This window comes from Balaenoptera physalus (genome assembly GCF_965194825.1).
Source record: "Balaenoptera physalus genome assembly, chromosome: 10".
NCBI lineage: Eukaryota > Metazoa > Chordata > Mammalia > Artiodactyla > Balaenopteridae > Balaenoptera > Balaenoptera physalus.
This window is the reverse complement of record NC_138889.1, coordinates 37,796,186-37,810,153: the sequence shown is the minus strand read 5'-3', so window position 1 is coordinate 37,810,153 and position 13,968 is coordinate 37,796,186. Positions and strand designations below refer to the sequence as shown.

The 13,968-nt window shown below is 36.2% G+C and overlaps 2 long non-coding RNA genes across 2 annotated transcripts in view; one reads left to right on the top strand and one right to left on the bottom strand.

The window, feature by feature from the left end:
- LOC309636728 overlaps positions 1–13,968 on the top strand; it is a 42,920-nt gene that overhangs the window by 23,732 nt on the left and 5,220 nt on the right. The window lies entirely within an intron of this gene.
- On the bottom strand, positions 5,408–12,023 carry LOC309636713. The gene is made up of 2 exons (XR_014250167.1): positions 8,671–12,023; positions 5,408–7,209 (listed from the first exon to the last, which is right to left on the bottom strand). It is a non-coding gene; the product is annotated as an uncharacterized lncRNA (long non-coding RNA).

Sequence of the window (13,968 nt, the reverse complement as noted above, 5' to 3'; positions counted from 1 at the left end):
GACTGATTTGCATATACTGAAGAATCCTTGCATTTCTGGGATAAACCTCACTTAATCATGGTGTATGATCCTTTTAATGTGCTCTTGGATTCTGTTTCCTAGTATTTTGTTGAGGATTTTTGCATCTGTGTTCATCAGTGATATTGGCCTGTACTTTTCTTTTGTGTGACATCTTTGTCTGGTTTTGTATCAGGGTGATAGTGGCCTTGTAGAATGAGTTTGGGAATGTTCCTCCCACTGCTCTGTTTTGGAAGAGTTTGAGAAGGATAGGTATTAGCTCTTCTCTAAAAGTTTGATAGAATTCGCCTGTGAAGCCATCTGGTCCTGGGCTTTTGTTTGTTGGAATATTTTAAATCACAGTTTCAATTTCAGTGCTTGTGATTGGTCTGTTTATATTTTCTATTTCTTCCTCATTCAGTCTTGGAAGGTTGTGCTTTTCTAAGAATGTGTCCATTTCTTCCAGGTTGTCCATTTTTTGGCATATAGTTGCTTGTAGTAATTTCTCATGATCCATTGTATTTCTGCAGTGTCAGTTGTTACTTCTCCTTTTTCATTTCTAAATCTGTTGATTGGAGTCTTCTTCCTTTTTTCTTGATGAGTCTGGCTAATGGTTTATCAGTTTTGTTTATCTTCTCAAAGAACCAGCTTTTAGTTTCATTGATATTTGCTATAATTTCCTTCATTTCTTATTCATTCATTTCTGATCTGATCTTTATGATTTCTTTCCTTCTGCTATCTTTGAGGGTTTTTTGTTCTTCTTTCTCTAATTGCTTTAGGTGTAGGGTTTGGATGTTTATTTGAGATGCTTCTTGTTTCTTGAGGTAGGATTTTACTGCTATAAACTTCCCCTTTAGAACTGCTTTTGCTGCATCCCATAGATTTTGGGTTCTTGTGTTTTCATTGTCATTTGTTTCTAGGTATTTTTTTACTTCTTCTTTGATTTCTTCAGTGATCTCTTGGTTATTTAGTAGTGTATAGTTTAGCTTCCATGTCTTTGTATTCTTTAGTTTTTTTCCTGTAATTGATATCTAGTCTCGTAGTGTTGTGGTCAGAAAAGATACTTGATACGATTTCAATTTTCTTAATTTTACCAAGGCTTGATTTGTGACCCAAGAAATTGTTTGTTCTGGAGAGTGTTCCATAAGCACTTGAGAAGAAAGTGTATTCTGCTGTTTTTGGATGGAATATCCTATAAATATCAATTAAGTCCATCTTGTTTAATGTATCATTTAAAGCTTGTGTTTCCTTATGTATTTTCATTCTGTATGATCTGTCCATTGGTGAAAGTGGCGTGTTAAAATCCCCAACTGTTACTGTGTTACTGTCAGTTTCCCCTTTTATGGCAGTTAGCATTTGCCTTATGTATTGAGGTGCTCCTATGTTGGGTGCATAAATATTTAAAATTGTTTTGTCTTCTTCTTGGATTGATCCCTTGATCATTCTGTAGTGTCCTTCTTTGTCTCTTGTAATAGTCTTTATTTTAAAGTCTACTTTGTCTGATATGAGAATTGCTACTCCAGCTTTCTTTTGATTTCCATTTGCAAGGAATATCTTTTTCCATCCCCTCACTTTCAGTCTGTATGTGTCCCTAGGTCTGAAGTGGGTCTTTTGTAGACAACATAAATACAGGTCTTGTTTTTGTATCCATTCAGCCAGTCTATGTCTTTTGGTTGGAGCATTTAATCCATTTACATTTAAGGTAATGATTGATATGTATGTTCCGATTACCATTTTCTAATTGTTTTGGGTTTATTTTTGTAGGTCTTTTCCTTCTCTTGTGGTTCCTGCCTAGAGAAGTTCCTTTAGAATTTGTTGTAAAGCTGGTTTGGTGGTGCTAAATTCTCTTAGCTTTTGCTTGTCTGTAAAGGTTTTAGTTTCTCCATTGAATCTGAATGAGATCCTTACTGAGTAGAGTAATTTTGGTTGTAGTCTTTTTCCCTTTCATCACTTTAAATATGTCCTGCCACTCCCTTCTGGCTTGCAGAGTTTCTGCTGAAAGATCAGCTGTTAACCTTATGAGGATTCCCTTGTATGTTATTTGTTGCTATTCCCTTGCTGTTTTTAATATGTTTTTCTTTGTATTTAAGTTTTGATAGTTTGATTAATATATGTCTTGGCATGTTTCTCCTTGTATTTATCCTGTAAGGGGCTTTCTGTGCCTACTGGACTTGTATGGCTCTTTCCTTTCCCATATTAGGGAAGTTTTCAACTCTAAGCTCTTCAAATATTTTCTCAGTCCCTTTCTTTTTCTCTTCTTCTTTTGGGACCCCTATAATTCGAATGTTGGTGCATTTAATATTGTCCCAGAGGTCTCTGAGACTGTCCTCAATTCTTTTTATTCTTTTTCCTTCATTCTGACCTGTGGTAGTCATTTCCACTATTTTATCTTCCAGGCCACTTATCCATTCTTCTGCCTCAGTTATTCTGCCATTGATTCCTTCTAGAGAATTTTTGATTTCATTTATTGTGTAGTTTATCATAGTTTGTTTGCTCTTTAGTTCTTCTAGTTCTTTGTTAAATGTGTCTTTTATTTTCTCCATTTTATTTCCAAGAACTTGGATCATCTTTACTCTCATTTCTCTGAATTCTTTTTCAGGTAAACTGCCTATTTCCTCTTCATTTGTTTGGTCTAGTGGGTTTTTACTTTGCTCCTTCATCTGCTGCATATTTCTCTGTCTTCTCATTTTGCTTAACTTACTGTGTTTGGGGTCTCCTTTTCACAGCTTGCAGGTTTGTAGTTCCCATTGTTTTTAGTGTCTGCTCCCAGTGGGTAAGGTTTATTCAGTGGCTTGTGTAGGCTTCCTTGTGGAGGGGACTAGTGCCTGTGTTCTGATGGATGAGGCTGGATCTTGTCTTTCTGGTGGGCAGGACCGCATCCGGTGTGTGTTTTGAGGTGTCTCTGAGATTATTATGTTTTTAGGCAGCCTCTCTGCTAATGGATGGGGGTGTGTTTCTGTCTTGCTAGTTTTTTGGCATGGGGTGTCCATCCCTGAAGCTTGCTGGTCATTGAGTGGAGCTTGGTCTTAGCATTGAGATGGAGATCTCTGGGACAGCTCTCACCAATTGATATTAAAAGGGTTCAGGAGGTCCCTGGTGGTCCACTGTCCTCAACTCAGCACTCCCACTTCAGAGGCTCAGGCCTGACACTCGGCCAGAGCACCAAGAGCCTGTCAGTCACATGGCTCAGAAGAAAATGCAGAAGAAAAAGAGAGAATGAAAAAAATAAAATAAAATAAAATAGTTATTAAAATAAAAAATAAAAATAATATTATTAAAATAAAAAAAAATAAGAACATGATTTAAAAAAAAAAAGAAGAGAGCAGCCAATCCAATCCAATAAACAAATCCACCAATGATAACAAGTGCTAGAAACTATACTAAGAAAAACATAAATATCAGAAACTAGTCTGTCTCAGACAGCAAACCCCAATTCTCCAGTCGCTCCCAAAATCCACTGCCTCAATTTGGGGATGATTCGTTGTCTCTTCAGGTGTTCCAGAGATTCAGGCTACATCAAGTTGATTGTGGAGATTTAACCCACCACTCCTGAGGCTGCCTGGAGAAATTTCCCTTTCTCTTCTTTTTTCGGACAGTTCCTGGGGTTCAGCTTTGTATCTGGCCCCACCTCTGCATATGGGTCACCTTCTACCATCTGTTCTTCACCTAGATAAGATGGGGTTCAAGGAGTGGCTGATTAGGGGGCTCTGGCTCACTCAGGTGAGGGGGAGGGAGGAGTACGGAATGTGGGGTGAGCCTGCGGTGGCAGAGGCCGGCATGATGTTGCAACAGCCTGAGGTGCACCGTGAGTCCTCCTGAGGAAGTTGTCTCTGGATCACGGGACCCAGGCAGTGGCAGGCTGCACAGGCTCCCAGGAAGGGAGGTGTGGATAGTGACCTGTGCTTGCACACAGGCTTCTTGGTGGCTGCAGCAGCAGCCTTAGCGTTTCATGCCCGTCTCTGGTGTCCGTGCTGATAACTGCGGCTCATGCCTGTCTCTGAAGCTCGTTTACATGGTGTTCTGAATATCCTCTCCTCATGCACCCTGAAACAAAGGTCTCTTGAGTCTTTGGCAGTTCCTGACTTTTTCCTGGATTCCCTCTTGGTTAGCTTTGGCACACTAGCCCACTTCAGACTGTGTTCACGCAGCCAACAGCAGTCCTCTCCCTGAGATCTGAACTCCAAATCCAAGCCTCAGCTCCCAGCCCCCATCTGCCCTGGAGGGTGAGCAGACAAGCCTCTCAGGCTGGTGAGTGCTGGTTGGCACTGATCCTCTGTGCGGGAACCTCTCCACTATGCATTCTGCACCCCTGTTGCTGTGCTCTCCTCCATAGCTCCAAAACTTCCCCACCCCCACCCCCCGTTTCCACCAGTGAAAGGGCTTTTTAGTGTGTGGAAACTTTTCCTCCTTCACAGCTCCCTCTCTGAGGTGTAGGTCCCACCTTTATTCTTTTGCCTCTGTTTTTTCTTTTTTCTTTTGCCCTACCCAGGTACATGGGGAGTTACTTGCCTTTTGGGAAATCTGATGTTTTCTGCCAGCATGCAGTATGTGTTCTGTAGGAGTTGTTCCACATGTAGATGTATTTTTGATGTATTTGCGGGGAGGAAGGTGATCTCCATGTCTTACTCCTCCACCATCTTGAAGGTCCTCCAAATTATATGTTCTTTATGAAATAAACCAACCTTCCAAAACAATACTCCATCTTCTGGATTTTAAATGTCTTTTCCATTCTGGTAAATGCTGACACATGATCTCATGTTTTAATAAATTTATTTATGTGTGTGTGCATATGTAAGAGATTATAAGTTTCTTGAAAAGAAGACTTTCATTTTATTCCTCTTTTTGTTTCATAGTATAGTATTCCCCAATTAATAATAATATTGGCTCAATAAATATTTTGAATAAAAAAGTGCAATGGTATTTTACAGAACCTTTAAAGAAGACTGCTGTAAATGCATACGTGCACATACTTATCTGGGAGCTAGTTATCTCTAAGATACTTGAATATATTGAATTAGAGAAATACAGTTTGTGTGTGGCTTTATTTTGTCCCATGCACACATCTATGTATGAATTGATATTTATTTGGCATTATATTATGGATACACAAGAAAAATTATATGTCAAACCTCTAGTTTTTTTTATTTAAAGAATTTTTGTTACCAAAATTATAACCTGGTGGTATTTGATTGTGTTGAATGATAAAAAAGTTCAATTGTAGGTCATTTACTAAAAAACTAAGTAAAATTAAGCTAATTAGATACTATTACTGATCTCTTTAGACTAGTTTGTTCTTACCACAGCATCTTCTTTAGTCCAAAAGGTTATTAAATTTAGATTGATAACAGAGACAAAAATAAATAAAAAATGACAATGAAATTACATTATAAATGGTAAAGTTCTCTTTGAATTTAGAACACTGTTATTATTTTCAGCCATTCTAGAAGACATGTTGTTAGGACAGTAGACCAAATAAAATTTTCTATTATCATGTCCTATACTCTGACAATTTTTGCTTGACTTTTTCACATGTATTTACTGACCCATTAATTTTCATATTGTCTTGATTATCTGGATCCCTTATAATTCTAAAATAGTAACAAGTAATATATTGGCATTGTTAGTAGTACTTAACACTAAATAGATATTTAGAACAGCACCTGCATAATTTCTCTTTGTCTCATTACTTTTTATTCTCCTCACAATGATGCATTTTTAATTTGTTTTTATATTCTACCATATATCTCTCTTTGGTATTGCTATGAGAAAAGGACATTAAATATATTCCCTTAATCATTAAGATAAAATGGAATTTTAAGAGGTAGAATTATATGAAGCTGTAACCTATAAACATGACATGGGACTTTTCGTTTCCCAGTTCTTAATGTAAATTGAATTTAAAATTATAATAGCTTATAAAATTTATAGTTTCCCCTCCTGTATAATTGACTATGTAAAAACTCAGAGAATAGAGCTATTCAATATACTGTCATAATATTAAAACAAGACTCAGATACACTAAATACAAGTCTGAACACTTGTGTTAACACTGCTTTGTTGGATTAGCTGGAATAAGAAATATTCTCTTTGTCTCTTATTTAGTATTCTATAAATCAGACAGTCTAGTATCCTGTTGCTATACTATACAATCAATCAGAAATAGAAATGAAAACTTGGTAAAATAGCAGTTATGCAGAGCATTATAGCACAGATAAAAGATGAAAGGAAAAGACTTGAATCAAAATAGCTGAATAGGAGGATGTAGAACTTACCACCCCCCTACGAACACATTAAAAATACATCCACCTGTGGAACAATGCTCACTGAAAATTAACTGGATACTAGCAGACAGACTCCTGTACAACCAAGGCTGTAAGAGAGATCCACACAGAATTGGGTAGGAAGGGAAGAGACTCAGATCTGTGCCCCAGGAAGGGAATCAGAGGAAACGAGAGAATGTATGGGTGGAAACCCTTCCTGGGGAGTGAGTGGTTCAGGCTACATCTTGGGCACCCAGCCCTGGGATCCAACAAGGAGAAGATGAGCTCCCTTGACTGGTTGGAGGGCTGATGGGACTAATAGGAGAGCTGTGGAAAATCTAGATTCCTCTCATGAGGAGTGCAGAATGCTTGCTTACACCCAAAGCAGGGCAGAGAAAGTGGCTTGAAACAACATGGGTTTACTGCGACCACCCTAGTGTGTGACCCAGCCTGAACCCAGTGAATGATCCTGCACTGCTTGCCTCATGTCACAGATCCATAATGAAGCAAGTGCTGCCACAACCTAGGAAAAATCTCACCCATTAGGTGCTGAGACAGCTCAAAACCTAAGCAGCATCTGAGGAGGTAGAAGGCAACCATTACTGGTGATTGATTGTACAGGCAGCACATCAGAAGCAGTCTGGATCACTGATGGCAGCTAGATCACCACAGCCCACCCTCAGACCCTTGCAAAATACCCACAACAGCCACTCTTGCTCCAGTACTGCTCCCCTCTGGGACAAGAGTGCCAATACTGGGAAGGGGAAGAGCACACACTTAAGAGAACTGAGCCAGCTCTGATCCAACCCTCAGAGCTTCTGCTTCAGAAACTTGGAACTGACCATGCCCCAAATAGGGCAGTGACAGCCACTGAGCAAAAGGGAACCCCAGCTCACACCTGGCTCTGTCCTAGCCCCTCCATCTTCAGCTCCACACCCAACAAAGATGATAGCTGCCAGCACACACTAAAGAAATATGTAACTAGTGTTCACATCAAATATAGCTCTCCCAGCAGCTACTGAGCTCATGCAGACTGTATAGGGGTGCTCTCACAGAAGGACACCCCTTCAAGAATGCACTGGGTAACCATTTCACCTAATTTCATATAGACAGAGAAAGATAAAGAAAATGAGAAGACAGAAGAATTGTCTCAATTGAAAGAGCAAGAGAAAACTACTGAAAAAGCAGCTATTTAACAGTAATGAATAATTACCAGTTAAGAATTCAAAGCATTAGTAATAAGAATAATAACTGAATTAGGGAAAATAATAGATGAATACAGTGAGAATTTTAACCAGAAACTAGAAAATATAAAAAAGAACCAGTCAGAACTGAAGAATACAATAACTGAAATGAAAAACACACTAGAAGGAATGAACAGCAGATTAGGTGATACAAAAGAACACATCAGTGATCTGGAAGATAGAGTAATGGAAATTAACTAATCAGCACAGCAAAAATAAATAAATAAATTTAAAAATGAGAACAGTTTTAAAGAGATTGTTGGGATAACATCAAACATACCAACATTAGCATTATAGGGATCCAAAAAGAAGATAGAGAGAAGGATATCCAAAATGTATTTGATAAAATTATGGTTGTAAACTTCCCAAACCTGAAGAAGGAAACATATCAAGGTACAGTAAACACAAATAGGACCAAACAAGAGGAACCCAAACAGACCCACACAAAGACATATCATAATTAAAATGGCAAAAGTTAAATATAAAGAGAGAATTTTAAAGGCAGCAAGAGAAAAAAAAATATATGAGTCATATGCAAAGAATCCTATAAGACTGTCAGCTGATTTTTCTACAGAAACTTTGCAGGCCAGAAGTCAATGGCACAATATTTAAAAAGCTAAAAAGGAAAAACCTGAAAACTATGATACTCTACTTTGCAATATTATCATTTAGAATTGAAGAAGAGAGAAAGAACTTCTCAGACAAAAACTAAAAGCATTCATCAGTACTAAACCTACTCTAAAAGGAATGTTAAATGGTCTTCAATAAGTGGCTAAGAAAAGGCTATGGCAAGAAAGTATTTATAGGAAAGGAAAAATCAACTAGTAAACAAATATATATAAAGACAACTATATATAAAGGCTGTGCATCACCCACTTAAACTATGTATAAAGGCTGTGCATCACCCACCCAGTTTGTACTAGGCTGTCCTAGTACAAAGATTAAGAGACAAAAAATTGTAAAATTAGATAAAACTACAATAATAAGTAAAGGGATAAACCTGAAGATGTAAAATATGACATCAAAATGTCAGGGAAGGGAGTAAAAAAGTAGATACTTTAGAATGTGTTTGAACTTAAAGGATTATCTGTTTAAAACAAATAGATATAGTTATAAGTCAACATATATAAACTCCGTGATAACCACAATCAAAAACCTACCATAGATACACAGAACAGGAAAGAGAAGAACACTAGCATATCATTAAAGAAAAGCATCAACCCACAAGAGAAGAAACTAAAAGAAGAAAAAAAGAATAGGGAAGAACTACAAAAAATAAGTAATAAAATGGCAATAGGTACATACATTAATAATCACTTTAAATGCCAATGGACTAAATTCTCTGATCAAAAGATATAGGGTGGTGCATTGGTTTAAAAAACAAGACCATCTACGTGCTGCTTACAAGAGACTCAATTCAGAACTAAAGACACATGCAGACTGAAAGTGAGGGGATGCAAAAAGTTATTTCATGCAAACGTAAATGACAAGAAACCAGGTGTAGTAATACTCATATCAGACAAAATGAAGTCTATAGCAAAACACAAAGAAGGGCATTATAATTTTGTTATATTTTAAAATTTTTTCTTGGAGTACAGTTGCTTTACAATGTTGTGTTAGTTTCTACCATACAGCAAAGTGAATCAGCTATACATATATATATATCCCCTCTTTTTTGGAATTCCTTCCCATTTAGGTCAGCACAGAGCATTGAGTAGATTTCCCTGTGCTATACAGTATGTTCTCATTATTTATCTATTTTATACATAGTATCAATAGTGTATATATGTCAATCTCAATCTCCCAATATATCCCACATCCCCTTTCCCCCTTGGTATTCATACATTTGTTCTCTACATCTGTGTCTCTATTTCTGCTTTGTAAATAAGATCGTCTATACCAATTTTTTCAGATTCAACATATATGTGTTAATATATGATACTTGTTTTTCTCTTTCTGACTTACTTCACTCTGTATGACAGTCTCTAAGTCCATCCACGTCTCTACAAATGACCCAATTTTGTTCCTTTTTATGGCTGAGTAATATTTCACTGTATATATGTAGCACCTCTTCTTTATCCATTCCTCTGTTGATGGGCATTTAGTTTGTTTCCATGTCCTGCCTATTGTAAACAGTGCTTCAGTGAACATTGGGGTGCATGTGTCTTTTTGAATTATGGTTGTCTCAGGGTATATGCCCAGTAGTGGGATTGCTGGGACACATGGTAGTTATATTTTTAGTTTTTTTAAGGAACCTCCATCTTGTTCTCCATAGTGGCTGTATCATTTTACATTCCCAACAGTGTAAGAGGGTTCCCTTTTCTCCATACCGTCTCCAGCATTTATTGTTTGTAGATTTTGTGACGATGGCCATTCTGACTGGTGTGAAGTAATATCTCATTGTGGTTTTGATTTGCATTTCTCTAATAATTAGTTATGTTGAGCATTTTTTCATGTGTTTGTCGGCCATCTGTATGTCTTCTTTATATTATGATAAAGGGATCAATACAAGAAGAGAATATTACACTCCTTAACATAAATGAACCCAATACAGGAACAAGTATATCTATAAAGCAGATATTAACAAACATAAAGGGAGAAATTGACAATAATATGGTCATAATAGGGGACATTACCACCCGTTTTTATTGATGGGCAGATCATCTAGACAGAAAATCAATAAGGCAACTGTGGTCTTAAATGGCACAACAGACAAGTTGGACTAATTAGATACCTACAGGACCTTCCATCAAAAAACAGCAGAATACGCATTCTTTTCAATTGAAAATGGATGTTCTCCAGTACAGATCACATGCTAGGCCACAATACAAGTCTCAACAAGTTTAAGAGGATAGAAATTACATCAAACATTTTTTCCAACCACAACCGTATACAACTAGATATCAATTACAGAAAGAAAATCTGGGAAAAGCACAAACACGTGGAGACCAAATAACATGCTACTAAAAAAACTAGTGTGCCAATGAAGAAATCAAAGGGGAAATCAGGAAACAACTTGACAAAACACAACTTTCCAAAATCCATGGGACACAGCAAAAGCAGTTCTAAGAGGAAAGTTTATAGTGAGAAAGGCCTACCTCAAGAAAAAGAAAAATCTCAAATTGAAAACCTAACTTATCATTTACAGGAATTTGAAAAAGAAGAACAAACAAAGCTCAAAGTCAGCAGACGGAAGGAAATAAAGATCAGAGAGAAAATAAATGAAATGGAGGCCAAAATAAACAATATAAAGATCAAGGAAACCATGTATTGTTCCTTTGAAAAGATAAAGAAAATTGATAAACCTTTAGTCATGCTCATCAAGAAGAAAAGAGAGAGGGCCCAAATCAACAAAAGAAGAAATGAAAGAGGAGAAATAACAACCAGTACCACAGAGATACATAAAAATCAGAAGAGAATACTATGAACAGTTGCATGCCAAAAACTGGACAACCTAGATGACATGGACAAATTTCTGGAAACATACAACCTACCAAGACTGAATCAGGAAGAAACAGACAATCTGAACAGACTAAACACTAGTAGTGAAATTGTATTTGTAATTAAAAACCTCCATGCAAACAAAAGTCCAGGACTGGACAGCTTCACAGGGGAATTCTACCAAACATAAAAAGAAGAGCTAATAACTATCCTTCTCAAATTATTCCAAAAAATTGAAAAGAATGAAACCATCCCAAATTAGTTCTACTCGGCTCTCGGCCACAATTACCCTGATACCAAAACCAAAGACACTATCAGAAAAAAAAAAGAAAAGAAAATTACAGGCCAATATCTTTGATGGAAATACATGCAAAAAATCCTCAACAAAATATTAACAAATCAAATTCAACAATATATTAAAAAAATAATACACCATGATCAGTGGGTTTTATTTGAGGTATGAAAGGATGGTTCAATATTCACAAATCTATCAATATGATAAAGCACATTAACAAAAGGAAGGATAAAAATCACATGATCAACTCAATAGATACAGAAAAAGCTTTTGACAAAATTCAACATTCACTCATGACAGGAACTCTCATCAAAGTGGGTATAGGGGTGACATGTCTCAAAATAATAAAGGCTATTATGACAAACCCACAGCTAACATCATACTCAACAGTGACAAGCTGAAAGCTTTTCCTTTAAAATCTTAAACAAGCAAGGATGCCCACTCTTGCCATTTCTATTTAAAATAGTATTGGAAATACTAGCACAGCAATCAGACAAGAAAAGGAAATAAAAGGCATGCAAATCAGAAGGGAAATATGAAAACTCTCACTATTTGCAGGTGACATGATACTATACATAAAAAACCTAAAGTCTCCACCTAAAATCTATTAGAACTAATAAATGAATTCAGTAAAGTTGGAGGATACAAGATTAATATACAGAAATCTTTTGCTTTTCTATTCACTAATAATGAACTATCAGAAAGAGATATTAAAGTAACTCTCCCATTTATAACCACATCAAAAAGAATAAACTACCTAATAATAAACTTAACCAAGGAGAAGAAAGATCTAAACTCTGAAAATTGTAAAACATTGATGAGGGAATTTGAAAATAATACAAAGATATGGAAAAATATCCTGTGTTCTTGGATTGGAAGAATTAATACTGTTAAAATATCTATGCTACCCAAAGCAATCTAAAGATTTAATGCAATACCTTTCAAAATACCTATGGCATTCTTCAAAAAATTAGAAAAAATAATTCTAATATTTATATGGAACCACACTAGACCCCGAATTGCCAAAGAAATCTTGAGAATAAAGAACAAAGTTGGAGGTATTATGCTCCCTGATTTTACATGGAACTATAAAGCTACAATAATCAAAACAGAAATCAAAACCATCAACACAACAAAAAGACAACTTAATAAGAGAAAATATTTGTGAATGATATGACACATAAGGGGTTAATATCCAAAATATATAAACAGCTCATACAACTCAATATCAAAAAAAAGAAAGTCCAGTTAAAATATGGGCATAAGACCTAAATAGACGTTTTTCTGGAGAAGTTATACAGATGGCCAACAGGCATGTGAAAAAATGTTCAACATCACTAATCATCAGAGAAATACAAGTCAAAAGCACCGTGATATTCCCTTCATACCTGTCAAAATGGTTATCATTAAAATGCCTACAAATAATAGATGTTGGTGAGGATGTGGAGAAAAGGGAACCCTAGTCCAGTGTTGGTGGGGTTGTAAATTGGTGTAGCCACTAAGGAAAACAGTATGGAGTTTCCTCAAAAACAACAAAAAAAATAGAACTACCATACGATCCAGCAATTTCTCTCCTGGGTATATATCTAGAAAAAAAAGAAAATACTAATTCAAAAAGATATTTGTACCCCAATGTTCATAGCAGCATTATTTATAATACCCAAGGTATGGAAGTAACCTAAGTGCCCATCAACCTAGATTAGATGAATGGATAAACAAGATGTGATACACACACACACAATGGACTATTACACAGCCATAAAAAATTAAAATTCTGCCATTTGCAACATGGATGAACCTAGAAATCATTATTATAGTGAAATAAGTCAGAAAAAGACAAATACTGTATTAACACTTACATGTGGAGTGTAAAAAAAAAAATGAATGAATGTATATAACAAAACGAAGAGACTCGGTTATAGAGAACAAGCTAGTGGCTACCAGTGGGGAGAAAGAAAGGGGGAAGGGTGAAATAGGAGTATGGGATTGAGAGACATAAACTACTATGTATAAAATTAAGAAACAACAAGGTTATGTATTGTGCAGCACAGGGATATATAGCCATTATTTTGTAATAACTTTAAATGGAGTATAACCTATAAAAATATTGAATCACTATGTTGTATACCTAAAACTAATATAATATTGTAAATCAACTACTTCAATTAAACATTTTTTTTAATTTTAAAAATGAAAGGAGAGCAACAGTCAGCTCTACCCACCACCAGAGCCTCCCATCAAGCCTCTTAGATAGCCTCAACCACCAGAGGGCAGACAGCAGAAGCAAGAAAAACTACAATCCTGCAGCCTGTGGACCAAAAACCACAGTTACAGAAAGATAGAGAAGATGAAAAGGCAGAGGGCTATGTACCAGATGAAGGAACAAGAAAAAACCCCAGAAAAACAACTAAATGAAGTGGAGATAGGCAACCTTCCAGAAAAAGAATTCAGAATAATGATAGTGAAGATGATCCAGGACCTCGGAATAAGAATGGAGGCAAAGATTGAGAAGATGTAAGAAATGATTAACAAAGACCTAGAAGAATTAAAGAACAAACAAACAGAGATGACCAATACAATAACTGAAATGAAAACTACACTAGAAGGAATCAATAGCAGAATAACTGAGGCAGAAGAACGGATAAGTGACCTGGAAGACAGAATGGTGGAATTCACTGCTGCGGAACAGACTAAAGAAAAAAGAATGAAAAGAAATGAAGACAGCCTAAGA